Raw genomic sequence first — 15,778 nt, 5'->3', positions numbered from 1 at the left:
ACTGGACAGGACAAGCTGGCCAAGGACAGACCACATGAATCTATTGTCTGGGCTCAGAGTGTAGGATGTTATTCTGAAGGCAGTGGGGCGCCACAGGAGGACTTCCTAAGGGGCATGATACTATCAGAACCATATCTTTGGAAGATAACTGGCAGCGGAGTGACACAGGAAGAGAGAGGGTGGTCCGGACACTGTTTGCAGTGATCTAAATGGGCAGAGCAGCCTGGACCAAGGCAGGTGCCATGGCGACAGGTCTGTGAGCCAGTAAAGGCTTTTGCCACCTGCTAAATACCCATGGGAACGATGTCTTCCGCTAGAACTCAGCATGTGGTGCTGTGGAGCCCAAGTCGAGCGCCATTCAGACATCGGATCCTCCTCCGTCACTTCATAACTATGTGACTTGGGCAGGTTGCTTGACTGTTTGAAATTCAGCGTTGGCAGCTATAAAATAGAGACAATGGTCCCTACCTCTTCAGCCTGTTCTGATGTTTGAATGAAGTAAAGATTTGCTGACACAAAAATACATTTTGAATCTGTTTCTGGTAATCTATAGGGAATATTAAAGCTGTTGTCAGCTGTTTGGCTGTGCATCTGACTGCCAAAGCCAGACCGGCCTGGAGCAAGCCCAGACCTGGAGCATGCCCTCCTCCCAGGCCGGGTCCCACCTGCCGCTCTTTGTGGCCCTGGCGAGGGGCTGGGCACCCAGTGCCGGGGGCCGCATGTACTCATCTTCCGGCTGGCTGGCTGGGTGAGGAAGGGAGTGTCTGTCCTCTAATCACATGGAGGACAGGGGGGAGCTCTACAGTGCCACCAGCTCTTCCATGGGGTTACGAACTTGGACCCCAAATGAATGAATCCAGAGGACACTGCTCTGCGAAAGGTTTGAGAACATTTTTTCTAGGCGTGGGAGGAGTCGGTAAGAGATTATTAACATGCCTTCAGAATGCATTGCAGCTATAATCAGATTACCCATCTGACTTGAGAGGTTCTTGGCTAATTAAAGTCCTTTATCTTCATTACAGTGAAGCGACTTGCCTGTAAAACTTCACTTATTTTGGGGAGCCACAAGGTAGTCACCTGTGGCTTTGCTGGGGTTGAGGCCTGCAACCTTCTCTTTGTATGTTGACATACGAGACGTGGAGCGGGAGAAAGTCGTGGGAAACAGCTGTCGGGGGAGGAGGGGTGCCGCATCACTGCACAGCGGGCGCCCTGGCCAGGTCTGCCCTGAGGGTCCCCACGCCGTCCCTCCGGGCTCTGGGAGGGCTGGCTATGCAGATGCTCCGTGCACCAGACCCAGAGCAGGTCAAGCGGGTGTGGACGTGTGATTGAGCGTTTTCATGCTCCAAGTGCCTGTTTCTCAGCTCATGGGTTGTGTGTGTCTGGATTCTCTGGAGAAGAGAATATTTGTGCAACAAAAAGGTTGTAAGGCTCAAGCTGCTGCTGACTCTGCACTTGGACTTGAATGTTTGTAAGGAATTTTTGACATGTTTGGCCGTAGCTTGTGTGTGTTTTGTCAAAAGGAGGCTCCAGAGGGGTGTTCTACCAGCTGCTTGCTTCTCTGTTTTGAGTTTTGTGTGCAGAGACGTTAAACATGCCTCTTTCAGTGGCCACCCAAGAGTGTCACGTGATATTTTATCTGTGCTTCTGGGGATACTGGTAATGCTGTTGCTGCTGTTCTGGGCTGTCTCAAAAGTTGGCCATCCCAGTCCTTCCAGAATAGGTTGATGTTGGTTTGTAGCGAGGTAGCTTAAATTTTGCATCATGTTTTCTCACCGCGATGCTGTTTTTGATGCTTCCTTCCGATAAATGAACAGTAAAAAACAATTGCTTTTTGTTCTTGGGGGTTTTGCTACATGCCCCTAAGCAGTCAAGGACAAAGTTTCTCATTGTTCTGAATCCCATAGATCCACAGCAGGCTGGGGTAGGTGTTGGGGTGAGATACGGGGGAGGCGCAGCACAAGTGGGGTTGGCTGCTGGCTCAAGAGAGCCGTCAGCTTTTCTAGAAGAGGGAGACGTCGCAATGAAAAATAGCCTTTTTTTTTTTTTTTTTTTGGTCGTTGTCATGTTGAGACTGTATTAGATTAGAAATGCTTTGAGTTGGGACAGACGGAGTCAGTGGGATTCTCTTTGGAAAATCGTTTCACTGACCTGGGTCAATTGGCTGTGAGGGTGGTGAAGCTGAAGATGAGGAGGAATGATAAAAGTGGAGGTGTCTTCACAGGAGGCTTGTGAATGAACCTGTAAGACCAAAAGGAAGGGAAGGGGAGAGCTTGAGAGGATTCCGGTGCTTTGAATCTCTGGGACGTCTTGTCGACAGAGAGGAGGGGGCTGCTTTGGGAAAAGACGCCGAGGTCAGGGTTGAGTTGGAGAGCGAGATAAAATTAAACATCCTCCAGTATTTTCTACACGTATGATGTGCTGTGTCCTAATAAACCCATCATAAGGTGAAAATATCATAAATTGTGAATGCATTTAATACACCCAACCTACTAAATGTCACAATGTAGCCCAGCCCACCTTGTATGCGCTCAGGACACTTATACGAGTCTACCATTGGGCAAAATCATCTAACACAAAGCCAATTTTATAGCAAGTATTGAGCATGCCATGTAATTGGTTGAATACTATGCTGGAAGTGACCAACAATGGCTGCGTGCTGGTCATTCACTCTCATGACCGCGTGGCTGACCAGGCACTGTGTTACTGCCACCGCCCAGCACACAGGAGAGGATCATCCCACATCGTTAGCCCAGGAAAAGGCACACATTGCAAATTCAAAGTACAGTTCCTACCAAAGGCATAGCACTTCCTCACCATCATGAAGTTGAAAAGTCATTAAGTCAAGCCATCATAAGTCGGGGACTGTCTGTACTTTTATTCTGAGCAAGATGTGTAAATATCATGGCTTCATAAAGATCACTTGCGTATGAGAAGTACTGAATGGTAGCTTTGTAGAGTTGGTTAAACTTTTCTAACATTTAAGCTTTCACATTCTAGTTGCATAATAACTGAAAGAGAGCTGATAGTTGATAGCTTTGAAATAGAAAATCAGTTTTTAAGTTTTATGGCTTGCTTTAGCAACTGGTACTTATTTTCCCACCTTTGATTCGGAGGAAATTTTCAGATCTGGCTCTCTGCCTCCGAGGAAAGCACCCAGAGTAGCAAATTGAGCAAAGAGTGGGGATGTTTCCAGTCTCAGATGTGCTGTCGTTTTTATGTCACACACACAGTGCACTTCTGAGTTTCTTGGGCTAACTGTTTAAAAATCTTACTTGCTGCTTTCCCACTTTTTAAACCCAACGGCATATTGAAGAACAGTGTCGCCAATGTAGAGATGTAGAAAGGATGACAAGTTGATCCACTCACCGATCAAGTGTTGTGAAAGTGCTGCTGGGGTGCAGGCACCCTCTTGCTGGGCATGTAGGCTATTTGAGGAAGCACATAGCCCCTGACCTCCAAGAGGGAGGAGGTGAGGTGGTGCTGGGCTTCGTGCAGTGCTCAGTATACCGTGAGTGAGGGATAAGCTGGGCCATAGACGACCAGGATGTGGGAGGTCTTAGAACATAGATGGCAAGCAGCCAAAGGTATGTAGCATCGCCATACCCAACATGGCCATCCTGACCTACTGCTACGGGGAGGAAGGGTGGTCCCAGGCCAGAGGCAGAGGCTGGTTGCACTTCAGTTTTTACTGTTGACCCAAACAGTAAAATGGTTACAAAACCATTTGCCTTCAGCATTGCCATGGCGGGGGGGGGGGGGGGGGGGGTGCTCAAGAAGAGATGAAAGTCGAGTCAGATAAGCCAGATGCACCTGGTCAGGCAAGGATGCCTCGCTGGGTAGATGTGCATGTCCCAGACAGGAGTTTCTGTGCACACACCAGAACCGGATGTAGCAGAACCCAAGGTAGGCCGGACAGTTTCTACAAAATATTAAAATCACTTTAAAAAATATCGGATACTAGGGGCGCCTGGGTGGCGCAGTCCGTTTAGCGCCTGACTTCAGCTCGGATCATGATCTCATAGTCTGTGGGTTCGAGCCCGGTGTTGGGCTCTGTGCTGACAGCTCAGAGCCTGGAGCCTGCCTTGGATGTGTGTCTCCCTCTCTTTATGCTCTCCCCCCACTCACGCTCTGTCTCTCTCGCTCTCTCTCTCTCTCTCTCTTTCTCAAAAATAAGTAAACATTAAAAAAAATACCTATGTGTATATGTATCACATACTAAATATCTGTATATGTATCAGATGCTAAATTCCATCGTTATAAACCTGTGGCCTTCTAACCCAGTTTTCCTTTATTCAACTGTAAAGTCAACTGGAGACACTCCAACATTATTTGAAATAAGATACTGACAGATCTGCATTTTGCTTTTACCAAAGTTACAAGTAGCTAAGCTGGCCTGTTCCTGTTCCAGGGATACTGATGGAAGACACGAGACTCCTGTGTCAGAGAGGACTTTCTTAGTCAGGCTGCATCAGGCAGCATCAGCGGCCCAGCCCCCCCTTGCCCTCAAGTGCAAGGGGCAGGACCCAGAGGGCCCAGATAGATGCTGTGCACACAGTGGGCTTGTGTTGCAGCTGGGGAACACTGAGCGGGGTGCGGGGGGGGCACTTTCATAGCAGCGGTAAGCACACCTCTTTGTTGCAGAGAAAGATGCAACTTCATCCTTCGAGGTTGCTTCCTGCAAGCACAGTCCTGGGAAACGGTCCAGGTAAGGACTGGTCCAAGCCTTGCGTCCTTGGTACATCCAGCAAGACGTGTGGAAATGTGAGAGACCCGTGGAGACGGTCTCCTAATGATATAAACACCTAAGCATCGCGATGTTTGTTACAGGTGAAATCTGAGAGGAGTTTTAAAATCTGCATCTGTTTAAGAAAGAACCATTTCACAGCCTTTGATTTGCCTATATATTTTTAAAACTTAAAATATATAGGAATTCTTCTTTCAAACTGTCTGAAAATTCTATTGCTATTCCTACAGACCACGAGAAGCAACTATTTGAAAAAAAAAAAAGTCTCCCCCACTTCCTTTCTCTCTTATTTTTAAACAGTCACCTATAAAATGTCTCCTGCGTGTGTAACATTCCACCAGGTGCTGTTGGGAATATGGAGGCAGTAGATGACTCAGGCCTTGCCCTTGGCTTCGTAACCTACTAGAATAATGAGACAGGCTTACCTGGAACAATCGAAGTAAATCTATCAAGTGCTCAATAATAAAATACGAATGATGTCAGAGGGAAAAGTAAACCAAATCATTTTGTAACATTTTTAATCGAGAATGGTTACATATTCCTTCCTTGGTATGTAGTCCTGTAGCCGCAGCCGCTACCCTTGCCAACTGCTATAACACAGGTGCGTGTAGTTCTGCAAGATGCCCGCTACTGGATATTGCCTCCCCCTCCCCGCCGGGTCTCTATATCTTCCATGCTCCCTTTTTCTTCATTTCTCTCTGCTTCCGTCCCTCTGATGTGCCAAGCGTAGGAGTATTTACGGAAATGGGGTTTCGTTTTTCGGGCTTTTTTGGTGGGAAGAAAAAAGCTTGCAGGGGGAGCTCATGTGAAAAATAAAAACCCAACTCTCCCTAATTCTGCCCCAGCTCTTTGGTCCTTTCCACATGACAGTAGCAAAAAATCTCCCTCCCTTGGCTTTGAGTAACCAGTTCACCGTTTGCTCCTACTGGGGAGGGAAGCACTTCACTTGAAAGTCACTGAAAACATTACTTTAGAGGCCCTAGGTAGCTTTACGTGGAGGTTGCTGGAGAAGGATACAGCACATTTGAGCAACACTAGATGCTCCCGCACCATAGGCCACTCCTCACTCACCTTCATGCTGTCTTAAAGCTAACTGGCCTACCCGCGGGAGGGCGTGGCTCGGGAATGCCAAGGGACTTGCCTGACGTCACACAACAAGGGCCCAGACTCAGGCCTCTGATCCTTCTGACCCCAACCCAGCATTGCAAGTGCTCCTGGGGCTTTGGTTTTTGTCATTATTGTTGTTTTGTAAACCAGGATTTATTTGAGATGAAAAGTATCACATGGGCCAGAAAAACTGGTCTACAGTCCTTGATTACCTTGCTTATCAAGCTCAAATTTAGGAAGCGGTGGGTGGTGGCCAAGAAATTTTTGCAGCCCTGATGCTTGCAGCGCATGCGATTGTTACCCTTGATGGGAGAGTTGCAGCTGAGCAAGGCTTCGTTTCCACCAAGGACGTTTGATGGGCACGTCCTGCCCTTCTCCTCACTTTTCCTGGGACCAGCTCTGTCCCAGAAAATCCTCCTGACGCCAAGATGGCTGCTTAGAATTCCAGGACATCTCTCTGGGGCCCCCAGGATGACCTGACCTATTTTGTGATGGGTCATGACTATTTTTAATGCCTAAGACACCTTTGAAAGACACACTACCACTTCTGCAGAGAAGACAGTCCTCTAAAGTCCACAGAAAGTGCGCTCACAGGGAGTTGTGCGTGGAACAGGGCTTGAGGTAGAGGTCATACAGCAACTCATAAAACCTCACACAAATATGACTCTTTTCATCTGTTCTGTTAGACTTGTATTCAGAATTAGAAATGAGCAGGCAAGGAGCGAGAGCAGACAGCTCTGTCCCGGGGGGTGGGATGCTCAGGCTTTAGCACCTGAGTGCTGTGGTCCCTTTTGTAGGGTCACCAGGCTTTTGGGAGGTCGTAAGGCAGTTTGGTGACTTCTGGCCCTTGTCACAGTTCCATTAGGGAACACTGAGATTTCAGCTGTAACTCGCCATGAAAAAGAATTCTATGTATCAACGGCAAGAGATTGAGGTTCTCATTCTGTAGACTGTCAGCAATACAGAAGGACAAAGGCAAACTTTTTGGAGAAAAGAAACATTCAGAGACATCAGGAGAGGGAGAAAAGATAAACTGTGAATGATGAGAATTTCTTTATCTGAAATTCAGATGCTGTCAGCTTTACACATCTGGAACATGGTCACAAATCCCAGAGTGCTTTAAAAAAAAAAAGAAAGAAACAAAAGGAAAGCCCCTGAAGCCCCAAAGGAGCTGTTGGAATGCCAAGGGATACATTTAGTGGCAAGGTCTCCTCTTGGAGCCCTTCGTCCTGATATTAGCTGGATTTCCCACTGCTTAAAATGGCCGAGGTCAGTACCCCAGCCCCCAGCTGATTTGACACCTGCAGGGACAGGCTGGAGCGGGGTGAAGGAAAGGCTCCACTGACGCCCTAATAATTGAGGAGATGGTGTTGGCCTTAGGGTATAGTCAGCCAGAGAACCCACGGCAGGGTCCCCACAAAAGTTGGTAACGGAGCCCCAGATAGGAGGACAAGGTTGACCTGTATTCTGTAAGTTTCATTTAAGAAGGCAGGACAAGTACGATATGTTTTCTAAAAGAGTAACTGCGAATTAGAAATGCTAGCTTTCCCACTCCTGAGGCCTGTGGGCCCTCTCCGTGCTCTCCTACTAGACTCCAAACTTCCGGGAGTCTAGAACCTCATGATCACCCATAATGGTTAACTCCACTTATTTATTGTTTGAAGTTTTCCCTTCTACAGGGAAAGTTTTATGTCCCTGGAAACCTTCCATGTCCCCGGGACTCTCTCCCTGAGGATGCCCAAATAGCCAACGGGCACTGTAAGAGTAAAGATGTGTGTCCCAGTGACCAGTAAAACCCCCAGTAGACTTTGTAGCAAGTGATTCACAGGAAATACAGGTCAGTAACAAACCTAGAGAAGGCCAGGGAACAGGGACACCTGGGAACAGGTGAAGTGCGGTACTGCCAAGGAGGATCTTCGAAGTCCCGAGGACGTGTGACGGGAAACAGTTAAGCCTTCAGGTTCCAACCCAGGAAACATTGCAGAACACAGAGGTATGTTTGGAGATGCACATCGAGTAAAAAGAGGTTGTTGGCATTTTTGAAGCGGTTTGTGAGGCTCTGATTCTGATACCAGTTCGGACATGTGGGTTTTTTTTTTCCCATACCACCAAGCAACTGACTCAGCTCCGACTGTCTACCTGGAGAACACATCCGGTCCTACGGTCCCACGAGACTGCCCTCTGCCCCCTTTAGACGCCAGTTGCGAGTCCAAGTTGCCACCTGTGCTTGTGACCATCCCTCAATAGAGCAGAGCTTCCACCGACGACCTCCTTAGGTGTGATTAGTTTGCCAGAGCGGCTCACAGAACTCAGGGAAATCTCTTACTTACTAGATCACACATACTTTATGAATGGCGAGGTACATGGGGGGACGAGGAGCATCCATGCTCTGTCCGCATGTTCACCCACGTGGAAGCCTTCCAAACCCCATCCTTTTGTGTTTTGACAGAGGCTTCATTATGTAGGCGTGGTTGATTCCATCACTGGCCGTCTCCAGCCCTCTCTCCTTCCTGAAGGGCTGGGTATGGGACCGAAAGTTCTCCGATTATCTAGGTGGTTCTTCTAGTGATCGGCCCCCATCCTTAGGTGATCTAGGAGCTTTCCAAAAGTCACCTCATTAACACCAACTCAGGTTGACAGGGGTTTATTATGAATGTCAAGACCATCTTCATTGCTCTAATCACTTAGGAAATTCCAAGAACAAATGCCAATGAAGATCAAATATAGACTTCTTATATATCACAATAGCTCAGTGGAATACTGTCTTCTAATATAGGCAGTCTGATAAAGTGCCATAGTTCTTTAAAAGGAATGTGTTTTTGTTGTATTAAATACTGTCATTTTTGGTTTTAGTGTTATTAATAAAATGCACCTGTTCGTTTGATAGAGATGTTCTTTTTTTAACTGGTTTTATAACAATGGAATTGGCTAAACAAGGGTGTAAAGACTGGTTTGTCAGCTTTTCATCCAAGAAAGGTAAAAGGAAGTCTTTTCAACGGTGACTCATAATTTGCATGGTGGCACCCACTCTGCTAAGCCTTCCCTCAAGAGTGATGCCAGAAAACACCAGAGAGATTTTCCCAGTTACCTAACCGTGGCTCACTTCACATTTTCTAGGTGAAGATAATTTCACGTGACGTTTTCTTTTTTCTGCGGATTACAGCGGTGCCCATCACCTGGGTTTTTTCTTCATCTGTAGGATTTGGGCTAAAGACAGTGGATACGTTTTTCAGGTTGATTAATCTCATCTGTGATGAGCTTGGCACTCTGCCTTAAGATGCTAGTTAAACTCCTAAGACTTGCTAAATCTATAGAAGTCCGGTCTTACTTGAGCTACGATTGGGTTACTTTGCGCAGTGGAAGTTTTTCTGCAAATTGTTGATGCCTATTTTGTATTGGGCACGCTTTCACCTCTCGGGAGCCAGGGACCTGCATGAATTGTAAATTCTTGGTTATTAGGTGTTTGTGATCACATAACATGTAGATAATCTTAAGTGACGCAAAGGGACGAAACAATTATTGCAGATTGTGCTGATAGCCCGGGAAACCAGATGCAGGGTTTTCAAAACCGAGACGAAGAGGGCTGAATATACCAACATTGTAGATTCCTCTTTTTCTCCACTTACTGCAGGCAGTGAAATACAGTTGAAATGCCTCCTCCAGAATACCAGTCCAGGATAGTAATAACGGAGGAACAGAAGAATAAAAGGTCGAGAGGTCTGGAGAGTGTATTAAGGGGCGCTGTTACTGTTTTGTAATTCTGCATTTGTGATCCATCTGGGAGGAGAATTGCCTTTGAGTGGAAAGACTTAAGTAGATCACACGCACATATTACGTCGAGTGCTTTTAAACTCCTCCTGACAGGCTGCTGAGCGCCCGCTCTGTAAAGCTCATCTGTGTGGTAAAAGGGCTAAAAGACAATGCTGCTTCTCCTCCAGGCAGAAAAAAAATTGTGATGTTTTCGGGATCCTTCCTGGAGCTCGGTACTTGTCCCCATGCACAGGCCGTCTCTGGTCTCTGGCGGCACAGAGGAGGAATTCTGAAAGAATACTGTTGACCCCACGGATTGCTGGAATACACTCCCTGAGGTTCACGAGTCGCTTATGATTTCTTCCATGCAGCCAAGAACGCACAGGAGGATGGGTTCTTTCTGTGCCCTTAGTGCATATGAGACCGCTTCCCCCACCCCCAGGACCCTCTGCGACCCTTCTGAATGGGGGGGGGGGCGAGTTGAGAGGTTCTCATCTGTCACAATGTGGAAGCGGTTTCCTGGAAAGGCAGGAAGTTTAAAAAGCAGAACACCGTGGTGAGATCCTTAAAAGAAGGCTGTCCTCTCAAAGCCAGGGTGTTTAGAGAAGCTGGTAACTGGCCTAAATTTCTAGAGGAGAGTAGTGTCCATAAATGACAAACTGTTATTCTAATAGGTTTTCTGTGCCCACCAGTAACCCAGAGAACACTAGAGCCGGGTCTTGCGGGGTGCCCTGGCATGAGGAGGGCACAGTGGGAGACACAGTGGGGAGCTGTGGGTGTCCCGATTGACAGGAAGGTCTTTGGGGTTCCAGCTTCTGTAGGGGGCCCTGAAGGGCTTGAGCTTGTAGGGGCCCTGAGTCCTCAGAGACCAGCTCGGCTCCCATGATGAAGAACAGATAAACGTGAAGCGACTCTGGTGGGGCAAGGGGTGCTTAGCCCCCACCTCGCCCCCTTTGGGGCCCCCAAACTATCACAGGCACAGCACTATTTTTTGTCACATTCTCTTCTGGGACGTGGGCCAACCTCACAAGTCCACCTGGAATGTGAGCACAGTCAGCAGGGAGGGGAGCTGCCTGCCAGGGGCTCCGACCCCTCCCCTCCCGAGCCCCCTCAGCAGAGAGGCAGCTCAGCTCTTTGGAGAGACTGTGTTCAAGTCCCACCTGTGGGGGCAGGTGAATTACTTTCTCTCCCTCACCTACAAAATGCACATAAGACCACCGACCCCACTGAGGTGTTGTGAGGAGGACAGGTCTCGAATAGAAGGTGTTTGGCTATCTTGGAACAAGTTGTTAGATACAGAATCAAGCAGCATGTCTGCTAACCTGATGCGGTGGTTGGCAATCCTTTGCGGGGTGTTTTGTCGCCCTGCTGACCCACCGGAAAGCAAGTGTCAGGGTCCTGACCTCTCAGTTGACACAGGGGCTGATGAGGAAACCGTTCAGCTAGAACTCTTATCTAGGAACAGAACATAATGCTTGCCCTTTTCCCTGGTCTCATCCCTCGGTCTTACCTCCAGTCTTTCCAACGGCTTTCTCCTTCCGTTCCTTTTTCCTCCCACGTTTCCACAAGAAGCAATGTTTTTCTGAGTGTATATGCAGAAAACAGACATAACGTATTGTGGAAGGTACTCCTGTGTCGCTTCCAACAAGTTTTAAGATTTTCTATCTCTATGAAAAAAAAATCCAAATATTCTGGTAAATTTTAGATTTTTTCCCCCCACAAATAAGTTGTGATTGCAGAGAAATTAAGTCCTGTATTTCTTATGAAGCGAACATGGATGTAGTAGTTGGTTAAAACGTATGGACTTAAAATGCCAGTAGAGGAAAAATTACCTTTGGTGATATAATAAAGTTTTTAAATGTGCCATTGCTAAAAAAAAAAAAAAAAAAAAAGCAAGGCCTCTTGAGAAAACAACTGGCTAAAGCTTTGGTCACTGTTTAAAAGCTCCCTTCAAAACATTTATAAACAGTTTGAATCCATCTGAATGTGTGTTTTACAGATTAAAAACAGTACTAGTGAATCTTAGCTTCTTGGCCATAAAAGGAGAGGGAGAATCTATAGTATTGTACACATGGAAAGTGAGATAAATCATGGGATCTTATAGTGACATCCGAAGTATAAGCTATAACAATCCATAGAGGTTTATTTGGAGTGCTTCGTTAATGGCTCTTAGACCATTTTAGGTACAGATACATATATGTTTACTGTGCTGAAATATACATAATGTAAAATTTACCATTTTTATTCTTATTAAGTGTATAATTGTGCCATTAGAGACATTCGCAATGTTATACAACTGTCACCATTATTTCCAGAACTTTCCATCATCCCAAACGGAAACTCTGCATCCATTAAGCCGTAACTCCTCGTTCCCTCCTCACCGAGCCCCTGGTAACCTTTATTCTGCTTTCTGTCTACGAATTTGCCTATAATCTAGGGATCCCATATAAGTGGAATCACGCAATATTTTTCCTTTTTCTTTCATCTGGCTTATTTCACCGACCCTGTTTCCAAGACTCATCCACGTATCACACAAATGTCCTTCCTTTTTGTGGCTGATTAATATTCCATGGTGGAATCATAGCATATTTTGTTTATCCATTCAGCTCCTGGATTGTTTGCATCTCTTGGCCGTTGGGAATAATGATGCAGTAAGCATTACTGTGCAAATATCCGTTTGCATCCGTGATAATTAGTGTTTTTAAAAGGTACCTGTCTGTAGGTTGAGATGTTCAGAGAGAAAGGGTAAGGCCACATCAGTGAATGACGCCCATTTGCTGCCTGAACAGCATCTCTGGTGCTGTGTTGTGTAATGTTGGTAGTTAGATCTGCCCTCGTGCCTGTGGCGGCTGCAGACACAAAGCATGTGGTCCCCTCCCCCGAGGCAGCCACCTGGCAAATGCACAAGTGTAAACAAGATGGAAATACTGCCCCCCAGCCCAAGAAAACATTTCTAACTAGTTGAGCATGGCTTAAGAGGGGGGCATCACCACCAAGGAGACTGCCTACAGGGCCAAGGTGATCTAGTCTTCTCTTAGCTGCAGGAGAGAAGGACAAATATCAGAGATTATGTGCAATGGATGGGATGTTACAGTTGTGGGGTAAGGAGAGAAGAGGGGTGGATGAAAATGTGCGGCTTCTGTTCTTGACAGATACGGGGGCTGCCCGCACCCCCCGCAGGGACGAAGACAAGAGCAATACTGGCAGCCGAGATGGAGGAATGAGAAGGTATCAGCAGATGGGGTACAGGGTATGGCAGAAGGATACCACTTGGTATCACCACTTATGCGTGAGTAACAGACACAAGGTCTGAGGCTCTCAAGACAGGTGAGAAGTGGAGATGACCGTGCATAAAACAGATGACACAGGAGGTTAAGCGGGATGTGCACAGAAAGCCTGTCCCACCGCGGGGCTTTATAAGCTGTGTCTACGCCCGCCTGTCACCGCTGTCACTGCTCCTGTGCTCCCTTAGAATTCAGTCTCCGTGTATACTTTCTCCTCCTTATCAGTGTTATTCTTAATTATTTTTTTGTAGCTAGGGCCTTCTACATTTTATGTAGCCTGAAATAACCTGCTAACTGCACGAAGAACATCTCTACCCTAGAATGTGAGTCCACAATTAGGCCTATTCAAAACGTCCCAATTTTTAACAACATGTACAATATCTGCCCAGAGTGAAGGAGATCTTGTGACCAGGCCTTGTGTCCGTTTTCAGTTTTGTGGAAGAAAACAGAGAACCGAAACCCAGACATTATTGGGGGGTTAGAAATAAGAAGGAGGGAGACAGTGTCCAAGAAAAGAACCACACCAGGGGGAGGGCCCCTCGCAGCACAGACAGGCGGCAGGCCAGCAGGACTCCCACATGGGGCCAGAGCAGGACACGGGGGTCCGACCTGCCCTAAGGGCCTGGAAAGTGCATAATCTCTCTTTTCTCATTTTTTTCCCAACTGGATGTCTGTTTATATCCAGATGAGATTTCTGTATTTGCGCATCTATCTGGCTGATGCCATGACCAAGAAGGAGGTCTTTCCAGAACATTTTATTTCACACTCTAGGTGCTTCTCGGTTTCCATCTGAAACCAAAGACAGAAGCTGTCGTGTGGTGGAGCTTTCATAATCCTTTTTCTCTTTACTTCCCTGTCCCCTGCTTCGTGCTGTCACTTGTCCCTCGGCTCAGCTGATCTCCCTCAACCTTATTATTCACTTTGTGTTAATATGTCAGTGAAAAACCTTGTCAGTCAACAAAAAGGTGGCCTCCCTTTGAGACGGAGTCTCTGATAGGATCTGACGGTGAGGGAGAGCAGGTGTCCTCATTTTTCTCCTCGTGGTTTGACTCATCCTATGTACCTTTGCCAGTGTCTCTTGGCGTGCGTAAGTGCATTGTGGAAAATCTGACCTACTCACCTCCCTGAAATGATAGAAGTAACGTCCACTCCATGGGAGAGAGAATTTCTTCCCTTCTTCTTCTTCTTCTTCTTCTTCTTCTTCTTCTTCCTCTTCCTCTTCCTCTTCCTCTCCTTCTCCTTCTCCTTCTCCTTCTCCTTCTCCTTCTCCTTCTCCTTCTCCTTCTCCTTCTTCTTCTTCTTCTTCTTCTTCTTCTTCTTCTTCTCCTTCTCCTTCTCCTTCTTCTACTTTAGAGAGAGAGAGAATCTTAAGCAGGCACTATACTCAGTTCAGCACAGAGCCTGACATGGGGCTTGATCCCACACCCCTGGGATCATCACCTGAGCCTAAATCAAGAGTTGGATGCTGAACCACCTGAGCCACCCAGGCGCCCCCAGAGAGAATTTCTTTTTCAGTTAAAATTTCCTCTGTGACTTGGTAACAGACAATAGCAAGATATTTCACAACAGATTTTATGTGACCTGTGATAGAATTTAAAGTTCTGAGATATCCAATTTCCATTACACATGCAAAAAAAGAATATACAGAAAGCACACAGTTGAAAAAGTTCACACTTCAAGCACATTTCTCATGTAAAGTGAAAAAGACAGTTTTGCGAACATTGGCTTGCTCCTGCAGACAGAAGAAAGCTGGAGTGAGTAATAATGGCTTTTACTCTCTACTCTGGGGGAAAAAAAAAGATGATTAGCAATTGAAAATATTGGTCAAGAAAAGAATCATAGGGGTTTAGCTAATGTTTGTTTTTCATGGTTGTCACTTATTAAGCATGTTGTTTCACATAGTCCTTACGAGAAACCTTTATATAAAATAGGTATTAATATTATTACCGCTTTTAAATAGGGAAGTTGAGGTACCAAGAGCTCAAGAAACGAGTATAGGGTCACAGTCTATGAGTGATGCACCTAGATTTGTCCATGAATGCCCATGCTTAACTCACCTTTCCTTTTACACACATAACATATGTGTTTTCACATGCTTGCTGGAGAACTAAAAATTCACGAAGGTGTGGACCAGTTTTGGAACACAAAAGTCTTATTCGAATTTTCAAAGTTTCTCTTATTTTTTAAAAATGTTTTAATGTTTATTTATTTTTGAGAGAGAGAGAGCCCAAGCAGGGGAGGGGCAGAGAGAGAGGGAGACACAGAATCCGAAGCAGGCTCAGGCTCTGAGCTGCCAGCACAGAACCCGATGAGGGGCTCAAACCCACAAGCTGTGAGATCATGACCTGAGCCAAAGTCCGTCGCTTAACCGACTGAGCTACCCAGGCACCCCTCGAAGTTTCTCTTAAAGCCAAACTATGAAAGCTTTTTAAAACCAATTGAAATTGCACACTCAACTCTGAGATCTCTCAGGTGCGAGTACTCCAGGCGATAAAAGGAAGACATAAAATCTCTACAAGGAGAGTCAGGGTGAAATGGTGGAGTAGGGAGATGTGTGACCAAAGCCCTGCAGAAGCGTGAGCTGTGTGGCACACAGAAAAAGTTAGTGGACGTCCGCTGGGATGAGAAAAGGCCTTTCCACCAGCATTTTCCCATTTGCAGGCTACTTGGTCTTCCTGTGGACGCCAGCTGGTTTTCTGAAGCGCCGTGGCGCCCCAGGTAGATGTGCAGCATTGGTCAAGCATGTGTCCCTGAGCCAAGGCAGAAGCACAGAAGGCGGGAGTAGAGGGGCCGGTGCTTCACTGCGGCTTTCCTTCTGGAAACCTGCAGAAGGTTTGGAGGCGTCAGGTGAATGGAAACTTGGTGCTGCGACACCAAGTGCACGAACTTGCTG

At 46.6% G+C, this 15,778-nt stretch overlaps 1 protein-coding gene and 1 long non-coding RNA gene across 2 annotated transcripts in view; one reads left to right on the top strand and one right to left on the bottom strand.

The window, feature by feature from the left end:
* Window positions 1-15,778, top strand: part of MTCL1 (microtubule crosslinking factor 1) — a 129,433-nt gene that overhangs the window by 48,095 nt on the left and 65,560 nt on the right.
* LOC128777062 (uncharacterized) lies at window positions 7,718-14,105 on the bottom strand. Its single transcript, XR_008422216.1, has 3 exons — window positions 14,006-14,105; window positions 10,924-11,268; window positions 7,718-10,120 (listed from the first exon to the last, which is right to left on the bottom strand). It is a non-coding gene; the product is annotated as an uncharacterized LOC128777062 (long non-coding RNA).

This window comes from Panthera pardus, unplaced genomic scaffold, assembly GCF_024362965.1.
Source record: "Panthera pardus isolate Hobbes unplaced genomic scaffold, ASM2436296v1 HiC_scaffold_15, whole genome shotgun sequence".
Taxonomy (NCBI): domain Eukaryota; kingdom Metazoa; phylum Chordata; class Mammalia; order Carnivora; family Felidae; genus Panthera; species Panthera pardus.
Note: the sequence above shows the minus strand (reverse complement) of the source record. Positions and strands in the feature narration are given on the sequence as shown.